The sequence below is a fragment of the Euwallacea fornicatus genome, chromosome 21 (assembly GCF_040115645.1).
Source record: "Euwallacea fornicatus isolate EFF26 chromosome 21, ASM4011564v1, whole genome shotgun sequence".
Lineage (NCBI taxonomy): Eukaryota > Metazoa > Arthropoda > Insecta > Coleoptera > Curculionidae > Euwallacea > Euwallacea fornicatus.
In genome coordinates, this window is record NC_089561.1 from 1,445,078 (window position 1) to 1,458,568 (window position 13,491).

General features: G+C 38.5%; 1 long non-coding RNA gene across 2 annotated transcripts; it reads left to right on the forward strand.

Annotated features, from left to right (window-relative positions):
• The first annotated feature begins 2,937 nt into the window (after positions 1 to 2,937).
• On the forward strand, positions 2,938 to 12,260 carry LOC136345993 (uncharacterized). Of its 2 annotated transcripts, XR_010733237.1 has the most exons (5): positions 2,938 to 3,076; positions 3,193 to 3,353; positions 7,708 to 7,820; positions 7,873 to 7,946; positions 11,011 to 12,260. It is a non-coding gene; the product is annotated as an uncharacterized lncRNA (long non-coding RNA). The 2 variants fall into 2 exon arrangements; XR_010733236.1 differs by lacking the exon at positions 2,938 to 3,076 and having other exon boundaries at positions 3,142 to 3,353.
• The last annotated feature ends 1,231 nt before the right edge of the window (positions 12,261 to 13,491 follow it).

A 13,491-nucleotide genomic window follows, 5' to 3' on the forward strand; every position in this document is an offset into this window, starting at 1 on the left:
TACGGATCCCCGGAAATGAGATTCAATAAGTTAGAATCCCGAGCAATACGTTTCATCTGCTTCTCTAATAAAACTACGTGCGAATTGCTCCACATTTTACTTTCCGCTTTTGAATCAGCAGAATGGAAGTTTTAAAAGTTAAAATGAGAAATTTCGAATTGGATTCCTCGCTCTCCGCGGAAATAAGAGAAAAAGAAACGACATAGACCGAAAACCCACCCGAAAGTCTACCTGCAGTGCCAGCCATTACATTTAATATAAGAGAGACATTTGGAACCAGAAAAAAACGAGTGAATGGTCCCTCATGCACCCGCCACATGCTGGTATAAAAGCTTGAAGGCTCAATTTAAATTACTGATATGGTCACGATAATCGGAGATCCAATGGGCCCGAGCGGTCATTTCTTCATTTTGAATGCCTTGTTAATGAGGCAGTTATTCAGGGGGAACTGCCACTATACTAGCGGGGATCAAATCACAATATTATGCTAATGAAGAGTGGGAATTTATCGTCAATAAAAAATGATTTTTTTTTAAATATAACATCCACTTCCAACAAACACGATTCCAATAAATCCGGATGTATCGAAAAGGGAAGCTAAGGAAGGGTTATATGAGGGTCGAAGTTAAATTTAGATATTACACTCCACCCAAAAAACTCCCAGTAAATTTTGGGTTTTATGTTTTAAAAAGTTTCCGAATTTACGGTTATGGAGCCACTAAGAAAACTTTACACCCATTGTTTAAGCGCGAGAGTTGCCCGGCGAGCAAATATTACCAGCAGTTCGCTTTACTTAACTTTATTGCAAATAACCTTAAACGCTATTCCAAATCTTCCACTTAAAGTTTATTCCACTTTATTAAATTGCTGTAAACGGCTCGAGCGGTTTTCGATTGGAAGTTCAGATTGGATGCCTACGGAAGTTACTCGAAGGATAAGTTGTTGTTAACGTACAAATCAATACGGCGAAATTCTCTACAATACAACTTGAATGGAAGCAGGTACAGCAAAAACGAGAAATGACGCATGAGGATAGGTCTCGGCTTGAAAAACCAGACTCGGAGCATCGGATTTGGAGAACATCCTTCCCGGCTCCAAGGTGCCCCAGTGCGGTCTTGATGTGCGACATTGGTTATCATGAAAATTGCAACGTCTAGAATGAATGCATCAAATTCAACTGAAATTGGTATGCGTGTATATAGTTGTAGCGATAGTAATACAATTGATCAGGCTTTACATGTAACGCCCTGCGTTACATACAGGAAGTGTTAGAACCAACAGCTTATGCCATACATTCAAACGTGCTTGTCCGGCAAGACAATGCACGGCCGCACATTGCTCGTACAACTATGACTCATCTATAATGTTGCAATGTTGATGTGCTTCCTTGGCCTTCACGCTCTCCTGCTCTGTTCCCGACAGAACACCCATGGGACATGATAAGAAGAAGAATTGCTATGCTGGAGAATCCGTAACGTACTTTGGCAGAATTGGGAAATGACATAGACGTTATTTTGGTGCCTAAAGGCGTTTCCAAATGAGTTTCTGAGGGTGTCAACTCACAATGTGGCTATACACGTTATACGAATTTTAAAGGTTTCTTGGACTTCGGTTCACTAACAAGGCACATCATTTCTTTGGTACAGCGTTTACTACAAAGTTTGTAGGTGCTGCAATCTTTATGATAAGTACTCTATGTAAATATACTCGAACTCCGTTGTGGTAGATCTGGGTTATAACTAACGGTCGCTTTTCATGAACTGAATGCCAGAAATGTGCAAAGTGTCTATTTAATGACTTGTTCTTTTTGTTCGAAAAAAACGAACGTCATTTACGACATTTTCAACAAATTATACAGCTACGATGAAAAACATTCTCTTATTAACAACCAAATGCAAAATGAAATGACTGACTGCTTTATAGCATAAAGTAAATAGTATGTTTGCATGTGGTAGTAATGTGATCTACTGCATCGGTATTACATGGGTACCAACAACACAGAAGGGTTCTTTGTGCCTTTTTTCCATTTAAATGGTGTATAAATCTTAATTGTGCACGTATCAATTTCAAAAAGGACAATTTCAACACGTAAGAATTTTTAAGGCAAAGATAATAGTATGTACACGTACGTACATATTAACTAGAATCAGATATAACGAACGCCCGGCTATAGCTAGCAAAATCTCTGTTTCCCTCCTGTTCTTTATAATCGAGTATTTTCCGGGTATATTCGTATCTCTCCCTCTTTTTCTAGAATTTTCAAAAATGTCTGGCGATGCAAATTAAGAATGCAAAGGAAGTAAGGGAAACGTACCCAACCAACTCAGTTATTAACTATCTGAAACAATTTGCAACATTCAACCAAATTTCTAAAAATCATCATTCGCGATGCACCCAGAATAGCCGAGTTTGTTGGTCTATGGGGCAAAGACTAGAGTCATACATCCTGGTAGGAGGAAATTTTCAACAGTTTTTATAAATTTTTTATATATAAATTTATATATATAGATTCGCTTTAATTTTAGGTTAAACATTTAAACAAAATTAAGCTAAAAGCAAAATTAGGCTAAAAAAAGTGTCTGAATATTGAAATACCCGTGTTTCTTGCACAATCTCCCGTGAAGGTCAATTGAAGGTGAATAGAGTTAAAGGGAAAACACGCATGGCGCCTCCCGATATGTTACGTCAACATTCCAGACATTCCACAACGAAGTGTTAAGCGCTTATTAAAGGGGATGGTCTGTTTAACGGAGAGATAGCTCTGAAGGAAATGGCCCGTGTTTCGCCATAAGTAAGACAGAGTTTCCAAATCGTCCAGACGAATGCCAGATAAGGATGGAATATGTGGAAGACACAGAGAGAGACGGCATGCTAATAATGCGGTCTTTCTCCCAAATGTCACCTTCGTTCGTCCCGCCATAACCTCAAAATATTTGTGTTTATTTTAATTTAATCAGAAAATCGTTAACATTACATTATTTTCAATTTAAATCTATGAGGCCTAACTCAGGCATTTACCTTTTACTATGTACTATGTTGGAATCAACATTCCTTAATGCCATTATAAACAATGCAGGTGAACCTCAAGAAACAAACTAAATTACTTAAAGGGAGTGGATAATTTCCTCGTTGCATGCCGTGGAAGAGGTTACAAACCCCAAGAAATAGTGGTAACTGAGCCTTTTGTTTCAGTTTCGATTACTGTTGCGAGAGACATGTGGAAAATGGTAGTCTTAAAGCACTGAAAAGCCTTATTTAATGAGAGAAAATTACCTTGAGCATGAATCTTGAATTAAATGTCTTGTACAAGTCGAAGATTCGGCAAAAGTAACTGGGGAACCGTATAAAAACAGGTAAGAAGCTTTTTGCAAAATGAGGCACCTCCAGTTTTGAAAGGCCGTCCTCTCGCCTTGCGACAATGCTTTCAGTTTATGCAAGAAGGTTCTGTACCGTACATATTCATATAGCGAATTTAGGTTATAACGAATTAGCGCCTTTAAGGAACTAAATGTCAAGAATGTACAAAGTGTCCATTTAATTGTGTTATTCTTGTTGAGATCTGACGAACACATTTATAACGAACCAGCGGTTTTAGCGACCTTTTTCGAGGGAGAATTTGCAGGTCTGATCCATGCTGAAGTATTTGTTAAGCTATTTTTAGGGTGGCTTTTTGTCATGATGATCTCGACACCGGGGAATCCCACGACAATTTTAGATTGCATTAGCTGCATTTTATTACTATTGGAAGTTAAGACTTGAGTAATCTACAAATACGTCGATGCCCATTTGGCTTCGCTTATTGCTAGTTTATTTCCTAATTGTTTCGCGAGTACTGGACAAAAGAGGATAGCTTATACCGGCACGGACCATGGAGCACCATGTGATGTCACCAAAACGTGGAAATTTTTAACTAGTAAAAGTGAATCATTTCGAAGTATTTTTTCCAGTAAAAAATGTAATTAAATGTAGTGTTTATCTGGTGAAAAATAAAATTTTAGATGCATTCACTATTAATTGTTAACCCAAGTCATCTATACTATATCCGAATAATGAAGAAATCAATCACCACGATAAGCATGTACATGATAAAGCATGCAGATGAACGTCGACAAAGTGTGCAGTGGTTCGAAATAAGATAAATTTTTAAATCCCTCATATTGATCTAAAATTCACTGCCTTTCTTATATGGTTTTTTGTTAGATACCTTAATAAATACGTTTTCTGTTAGAATACATAATGTTATGTAAGTAGTACGTACGAGTAAGGTAGTTGCTATGATTTCTTATTTACTTATATGACTTTTTGCCATTCAACAACAGCTTTGGCCCACTGTAATGAGAAGATGTGTTTACATACAAATAATGTTAGGTGTGGGCAATCGCGATGACTAATTTCTTCGTTGTTTGGATTTACTATGGAACAATCATTGTCTAGAGAATAAGTATCTAAAGGTGGGTTGAACTAGCATAGATTGTTCCTTGGGCTCTCAAGGTACTCACTCGTCTAAAACTTAAAAATATCGTTTTCTACTGATATGATATCCGCAAAAATCCAATATTTAGCCACAAAGTTGAACAAAAAGACACTCCAACTTTCCTTAAGTCCTCTCTCCATTCTTACTCAATCGAGCCGTCCAAAATCCCAACTTATGACTATATCACCCGAGGTGGCTAAGTGATAAAATTGATATTCAAATATGCAAATCTGGGCTGAGAGGGTCCCGATTTTAGAGCGTTGCTGCTGTCCCGTCTTACGTTGTGAAAGCTTAAATAAAGCCCTGAATTTATAAGCTCGAAAATCCCTTGCAATTCTGACTTAAAGCGGATTAACACCTCGTTCGACCACCAGAGGGCTTCGAGAATTTCGGAAACTATAATGTCCCCCATCAGAGATAAAAAGCTTGTCGCTATAACTCCCGTGCATCCCAATTAAAGCTCCCCAAAAACCCTTCTCTTTGTTTCAGTCTCGCAATCAGCGTCCATCAGCCCTGTGGGGGCTGCTCCCCCGCCCCCAGCAGACGTCCCGCTTGTATTTGTTCGGGGCGATAAAAGCTGATGGACGGATATGTCCGCACATAACCACATATATCCAGGGCATATTCCGGGGAGCAGATCGACCGGAACTCCCAGAGTTGTCCATAACCGTACATCGTCCAAGATTGGACCGGCCCGAGGGTCGTGCGCCCCGCTCGCCCCAATTTGAATTTTAATTTACTGGCTGAGTAAAGTGTTTAAATTTATTGGAGCAATTTTCACCCCGAGGGTACGTTCCAATCTCGTTGTTTTACATGCTCCCGTTTTTCAACGCTATTTTTGATTGGATTAAGCCCTTGGAAAATGTTTTGTGCGACTTTTGGAGTACTCATAATGCCGAGTCATTAAAACTCTCTCTTTCAAAATTTGCTTTAGAATCAATACAAACTCGGGCTATTCAGATACTATAGCCCCCGAAAACGCAAAACAAAACTATAAATTCCCTATAGCAAGGGCACCACAGTTTTCAGTTCATTTTCTACGGGTTTATTTGAGATTTTGCCCAATAAAGTGTCTGGCTTTTCCCCAGCTTTACAAACAGAAGCTGATTAATGTCGCTGAGGGGGAGTTTTGCTCTTATTTTAATGGCATAGAGCCCTGATTTAAGGTTATTGCTATTTGGGGACGAGTTGAGCGGCTACGGAATGTTTCCTAATGTTTTGTTTATTTCTCCCGCTTGGAAACGGCGTCTGGAAGTTTTTATCTTTGTCATTAGAAAATATTATTTGGCAGTCAAGGGTAGCTTTTTTGGGTACCTAAAAAGTTACCCCAAAAGCTCCAAGAGAAATTCGGTAAAAAAGATCTGAAACTATGTGCTGACCCAATTAGGCTAAACGAATAACAGCAACTTAATGAAAGAAAAACTTTCACAACTTTAGAAGATCTAAAGTAAGTAGAGTATCGTCTACTGAAAAATCGCACCAAATTTGTTTAAGCAATTTTCTAGGAACTTTGAAGTTCCTTTTCCAGTATGCCTGGGATTCTTTTAAAGTTTCAAAAATTCAGGCACTGCCTCAACGCCAGTGGCCGTACTTCTACAAAGAAATTTTTACAATTTGGGGGAACTTCTCTAGTTTTTAACTTCTCTTAATTCATGCTAAGTGCGGCCCTGGCGTCTGAAAACTGGTTTGTAGTTTCCAGAATTTGAACAATATTCAGAGCTTCAAATTCGCCAGTCAGTAGCGCAGCGCCTCTAACGAATTGCATCAAATTTGTTTTTAAAATAGAAATTTTATTGGGTAATTTTCTGGAGTACAAGTCGTAAGGCGCTTTTCCAAGTGTCCCTGTTATGACCATGGTTTCCTAAAAATTTCGAATTTCGAAGAAAGTTCCAATAAGTCAGGGACTGCCTTATACTCAATGACGTCGTCTCTTTAAAGACACTGCAAATTTTTTGTTCAATTTGGGGAAAATGACGCCCTGGTCAGTACGACTCTGCTCTGAACTCAACTGCTTCGCGCCTTCCAATGAACTTTTCTCCAGCAGTTTATATCTCACAAACCGCATTGCAACAACGACCACCATTACCAACCCAACCTAAGTTGGAATTATTACTATTATATCCAGAACCACTTTTAATTCGTCCATGAAATCGGAAGTCAGGAGAGCGTGACTTAACGGACGCAGACTCGGCCATTATCCGCGTTAAATGAAGTGTGCGGACCAAAGGTGAAAGGAACGAGCGCTCTGGAATAAGCCCTTTCCATCCCGAATGCAATTCCAGGGCCCTGGATAAGGTGGAAGCGGATCGGGAAGTGAAGCGGAACGCGATCCGATAAGAGATATTGCCTATGTCGCCTGAGGGATATCTGGAAATCCAGGGAGAGACTTGGTATTTTCTCGCAAAACTACATGGAAGGGTTGGGAACGGGGACGTGCCTCAGTCCCTTCCTGGCAGGCCGAGAGAAAAAAAGAAAAGAAAACCGGGTCTACGATTCCCTGCAGCAGCTCGCGGGCCAAAGTTGGGCTAATGGGCGTCGCAATGGCGCTTTTCATCTTGCCCATCCCGCCCATTCCTGGCACGTAAGGAACTCAACTCATGCGACTCACAATATTTGTTCTTTGTCGCTCCTGTTTTATCTCCGAACGAGCTGCCGCGAGCGATCCCTATATTCAGGGTGCAAATCCCAATATTCCACGAATCCTCCCTTTAAATTTTTATGAAGGTTTATGTCGATCCCATGACACGATTTTTAAGTGCCTGAATACAATCTCCATCTTTCTTTTAAATATTCCTCTTGACTCGGTACACTTAAACTTTACAAATTTAGTCCCTCGTGTCACCCTTTTCTATTTTATATTCAATGGCGTTATAATAAAGTCGTTTGCATCAAAATGCGATAACTTAAGTAAATTTATTCAACAGTTTCGTCTTATGTAGGGAATGGCCCGTCTGCCGGCCAAGTTTTATTCATGTGAAATCATACCCCTTCCTCCTGCACCATAAAGGACACAACGCACAGAAAAGACAAATGTGTCTGTCGCTAACTGGTTTTGAGATTTAAAATGTTTGTCTGGAAGACCATGAATCAAAGGGCAAATAAATTTAAATGTACGCTGTGGGCTTTGATGGGACTTATTATTCAGATTTTAACGCGGGACTAATAATTAATGTCTTCATTGTAGTTTCGACTTGGACGGAATGTATAGCGTGGTAATATATGACGTATTTTAGGGTTGAAGCACACGAACGAGCAGCCAAGAGAACGCTTCCCGGCCTAGGAAACAGGAAATTTGTCGAGAATGCTTAAGGACAAATACCGGCAACAATTAGGATCATTTGCATACGTAAGCATTGAAATTCGTTAATGACAGAATGATTTTTATGTTGCTATTTCAGGTCCTTCAAGCTGATATTTCAAGGCACTTCCCTTCCAGGCGCTCCGGAAAGTTTCGAGACCGGAATGCGCAGATGTAGGTTCTATCGCTTTTTGCCAGTTTTGAAATTTGGACCACTCGTATCTCGGAAATTTGGGGCTCGATCTGGCTCAAAATGGGCCTAAAATAAATTGGCTTTTGAATTATCGCGATTTTCCACAACGTGGCGGTAACTACATTTAAGGATTTTATTGAGTTTGAGCACCAATACACCAGAAACTGTGACTCCCATGGCACGAAGCGATAAATCGATTTATCAACCAATAAAACGGAACATAATCTTATTGGTTGTTGAGGAGGCAAAGAGCAAATTCACAGAGAGAACAAGACAACGATTCCGATATCTTATGATAAACGATATCCACCTAGTTCTCCCAATATTTTATATAATGACCGCTAATATCTCAGAGAATTAGGGACAAAAAAACTTAAAGAAACTTATTAAAGACGGTTTCTATAAATCTGCATACATAAGGCTGCAATATCTCTGTAAGTTTCGAAGATAAAGTAACTTTCATGCCAATTTTCACGAGTTTGGAAAAGGTCTAGCATAAAGGGGCGAAATTTGCATTTCCCAGGCCCCAATTGAGCAATTCAGGGCAGAGGCACATAAGCGAAAAACAGCTCAAAACTATGATATAATAGTAGATAATCACATTGGCCGATGCGATGGTCGGCTCGGATTAAAAGGTTTGTACTTACAAACGTATATTTAGGCATAATCCCTTTCCTAGGGCCAAAGTCAGGGGATTCGGCATGTGTACTTATGAGCTGGATAATCACGTTCAGATCACACGTAATTCACAGTCTCAGCTACACCGTTTCACTCACAAACAACCACCAACTTCCGTAACTATAGCTAAGCTTAATTGGTACAAACCGATGATTTACGTGTTAGACAATATCGATGAACGCGAGTAAAAATGTAAGGAATGCAGGCGATGAGAGAGCACGTGACGCAAGTGGTACCAATTAAGGCTGCAAAAAAGGGTTCGGTTTGTTTATTTAAACTTGTACCTGGACAAATATATGGAATGAAGAGATGTTTTCCTCGGAATTCGCGGTTGACACGTTGCTTTGGGTTTAGAAGACACAAGTCTTAATATCTGTCCTTTAATAAGGCCGAGATTCAATTAAATTCTGGCACTTACAACTTCAAATATGACAATACGGCATTTCGTAACGAACCCACAAAGAGATGAGGAGGAGGTGAATGGTGCCAATTTCCTGTCTACTCTATTTGTACAGGATAGCTTTTGCGACATATTAGCAAAAGGGAACGTTCTAACGCAATCGATAAGGGCATTTTTAGACAATATTAAAAAAAACAATCTTTTTTTAAGATTTCAACGCCCGGTATATTGAAAATCAAGCGATTCCAGGCACGTTTCTAGGGACCTTCATTTTGACTTGAGAAAAGTCCCCTTAATTCTGGGTTGTATATTTACGAAACACCCTGTAAACTTCTAAAAAGTTGTATGATAATTAAAACATTTGTTCAATATGTCAATAGGCGGGATGAACAAAAAAAAATCGAACCTTAATGAGGCAAGTTTATTTCTCGGAGAGGATGCAGTGCCTCTAAAGGGCTTGTAGAAGATTTTCTCCAACTAAAACAGGAAAACATATGAAGTCTAATAGACTCAGGACGTCAAAATCCCACAAACCCGTTATTCCAGTAGTCCCAACACACTGTACATAAAAATACATGTACATATACAATGTGATTCAGAACTATGGGATTAAACTTCTATGGCTTATTCAGTGCAACAATAGTTGACATTTCAGTATGAGAACCCGTGTCCGCAAGCGTCTGCCTAAAGCGCTACGGCCCTATGATGCCTCAAGGCAGTTATGTATGTGCAAAAATGTGTTGTATCAAGTTTTAGTAAGTTTCATTTTAATTTGTTTGTACAAAATAAGAGTAGCGTGCTCCGTAAACTTTAATTTGACTTGAAATGACTTTGAATGCATGCGTCAATTAGGTTTTGCTAAATATTTATCTGGGTCAAAACTGGTAATAGAAATTCTTAATGGTCAGTTCGCGCAATATTGGATCGGTAGAGGTCGTCCAGTTCCGTGGCCCCCTAGTTCAGCCGATCTAACACTTAAAAAAAAATTTCTGTGGGGACATGGTCTGGTTTGTGAAACACCAGTGGAAATTGAGCAAGATTTGATTACACGAATTACTTCAATGTGGCATTTGAAGTTCTTCAAAAAATTATTATTAAATTTTTAGCCAAGCTCGCAGAAAGCATGTATACGTCATTTAAACAGTACATTCAAGTTCAAGGACGATATTTTAAGCAATAACTTGTACAAACAAAGTAAAATTAAACGTGCTAAAGGCGATAAAACACATTTTTACACATAACTCTCTTAAAGCATCATGAGGCCGTACCGCCTTAATGAGACATTTCGGGTGTGGGTTCTTATACTCACGTGTCTTTTACTGTTGAATTGAAGTTTGATGCCATAGTTCTGCATCACCCTTTACAAATATAAATATATGTATGTATGTACGAACAATATTCAGTCTCAAACTTGTTCTATTGCGTTTTGTAAGTTTCACCCCTCAGGACCTCATGAAGGGCCTTGTAGTTAAATTATCTCCAGAGCAGAAACGATTATGAATTGGCCTGTTCGTAGGTATCTTTCAATATATTTTTTATTTTAACCGTTTATTTTACATCTTGTGGGTGAAATTTCCTCTATTTTCCCACCCTGAATGCCAATTAATTTCGTATATTTTTGGATATTTAGAGGCTTCAATTAAAAATGACAATTTTTGTTACACACACATTTCGGAGATATTCAGCCTCAAAAAGTGCTTTGCACTGAGAAATTTGAAGGGAAATTAATTTAACTCCTCTCGTGTTTCTGGCGCTAAATAGCGGCCTTTGCAAAAAGCGAGCCCAGTGCATTTTGGACATTTGAAAATTGAAATTGAAAAACACGGATTCTGTTAGTGCCTTTACCATTACCTAATATTATTTCGGAAGTATTGAACCTCAAAAATACTGCGAAGTTTCATTAAAAAAAAAAAAAAAGTTAAAATTTCCCAGTAGAATTAAAATTTTTTTTTCATTTATCTTTCCAGTGGTCATGTCGCCACCTGCACAGAGCAGCCAGTAAACCACACCAAGTTTTTGGAATCTTAATCACCGAGAGAAACGATGCCCCAAAACCATTTTAAAAATTCTTCACAATGTTTGTTTTTTTCTTTTCAACTACAAGCAGGGTTTCAGGTCCATCTCTCCCCTATCAGACCCAGCAAGAGAACTATCTCCATCCCGTCCCCTAAAGCATCCGGAGCCACCTCCCGGAGTGCCGCCATTGGCGGAGAAAGGCGGGTCTCCATGGAAACCGGAGAGAACGCCGCCCGCGAAGCTGCACCACGAGAGATTCATTGCCACCTTGAGAAGTTTTAATGTTGCCTTTATTCAAATTAATGGGCGCGAATATTTTATAAGATTAAACTGTGCCTCGTATCTTTCTTTAAATTGGAATTGCCTGCGTGTTTGCTGAAACTATACGAGGGAGACTGGCTGTTATTTTAAAGGAATGGGTTTCCGCCTTTTTTTCCATTTGTTTGTGGTGTGTGGTCCCGAAATGGGCCCCAATTCGCCTCCTAATGAGCAATCAGGGATTGTATTTCTATGGTTTGTTCTCTAATAATACAGAAAAACATAGTATGGCCCCGCAATATAGTAGCAAGCAACTACTAAAAAAATCGCCTCTTCCTAAAAGTGTGAGGGCTGTGCGGTTATTGAAGTCCCGTTTTGGAGACACCAACAGTCAAGTAGAGCTGTAGCTTTTTGGACAGAGTGCTTTGCAATAAAGAGATGGAGCACTTACTAGTGAGGAGTGGAATTTTCTTTGTATGTTTTAATCAAAAGGAATCGCATCACCATTAGCTAATACTACATCAAAAAGATACAAACCGGCAAAATCTATTGAGAACTATAGTATTTAAGTTAATTAATTTACTTAAGCCCGAATACAACAATTATTTGCCCTTATTGGAGCCATTCAAAATTATATACCAATCTATGGTAGTAGTTCTTTTTTAATTTTAAGTAATTTGCTTCAAGGGTTGCAACCTTGGAGCTACCACTGCTGTAACTATTGCTTTATTCTATTTTGGTACCAGATATGCTACGATAACTACAGTTACAAATTTATATTTTTACTTTTTAGTAATTTTTTCGACGCTCCCACACCATAAACTAACCTGGATATGTACACATATGTATATTAGTATCATTAGTATTTTAAGGTATTTTTTGTAAATATTTACTAGCATTTTAGGTGCAATAAATAATTGTAGTTTTCTTACTAAAATTCAAATCTAACTTTGACTAGTTGCGAATTTGCCCAGTAGAATTGGTGACGTCAATATTACTCATTAATGACATTGTTAAAAATACTTAAGATCGTGACGTTCATATTCCAATGTCAGCTACCCGTTTGAGTCCTACTGCTTCACATCTTTTTTATTATTCGTAAATATATAGTAAGTACTTATCATATGGCATGTAACTTCGATGTATTACTAAACATTGTAATTTTACAACACAGCAGCTGCTACCCCATGGTACCTGATGATAAATTCAAAATGTAATTAACGAATTAAAAACTTACAATAAAAATAATTATTAAGCACTTTTGCTTTTTGTGTTGTTTCCGTACTCAGCTTCTGAATTTTTGTTAAAATGTGAAATGCTCCCTTGCAGGTTCTTCAGAACAAACCTCAGCAGAAGATATCGCGGCTATGAAAAATGCCTAATACTCATGGTCTCGATGAGCTCTTCAGGGCGCACCAACTAAGGTGAAATGGGAATAGTTGCTCGAAATCGAGAAGACCTAAAAAATTCTGAAATCCCATTTCAAAATTTGCAAATTTCGAAGAATTTACTCGAATGGTCGATTAATAATTTACTATTTTTGACAACAACTCTTCTCAGTTTTTTGCTCACGTTTCGATAAATCTTGTACTAAAGATACTTTTTTTACGAGTCTTTATAGTGGATCTTATAATTATTTTTTGCAATTTAATCACTGTAGATTTTCACCGTCAAATAGTGAACCAGCTCACAGCATATTTGACGCAAATATCAGATAAACAGTACGAGCTGCAGAGAAAAGATTGAGAACAATTTTTACTTCAGCGACTTTGGAAGAGCATCTAGATAAAGGTCTTTCAAATCCCTCCCAGAGCAATTTGTTTAAGAATCTTATTATTAATCTCCTTGAGTAGCGAATGTCTGTGCTTAATTGACTTTTCGCAACAACAACTAAACAAATAAAATTTAATCCCAATCGTACATATAGTTTTCTGTTCATTTGCCATCTGATACCTCAACCTGTTTCTTTTCACGAAAACATCCTATCGGTCCCTTTGTGTTACAAAACCGAAACAAGAATCTGCCACAAATCATCTAAATCACTGCCGACTAAATTAAACCTTCACAAGAGAGCCCAATACGGCAGATAGGATCTCCGAAATGGGTTGAGAAACCCGAAGCCTCTGAAAGCTTTATGGCGGCGAGAAAGCACAAGGGGCACACCCCAAAAACAT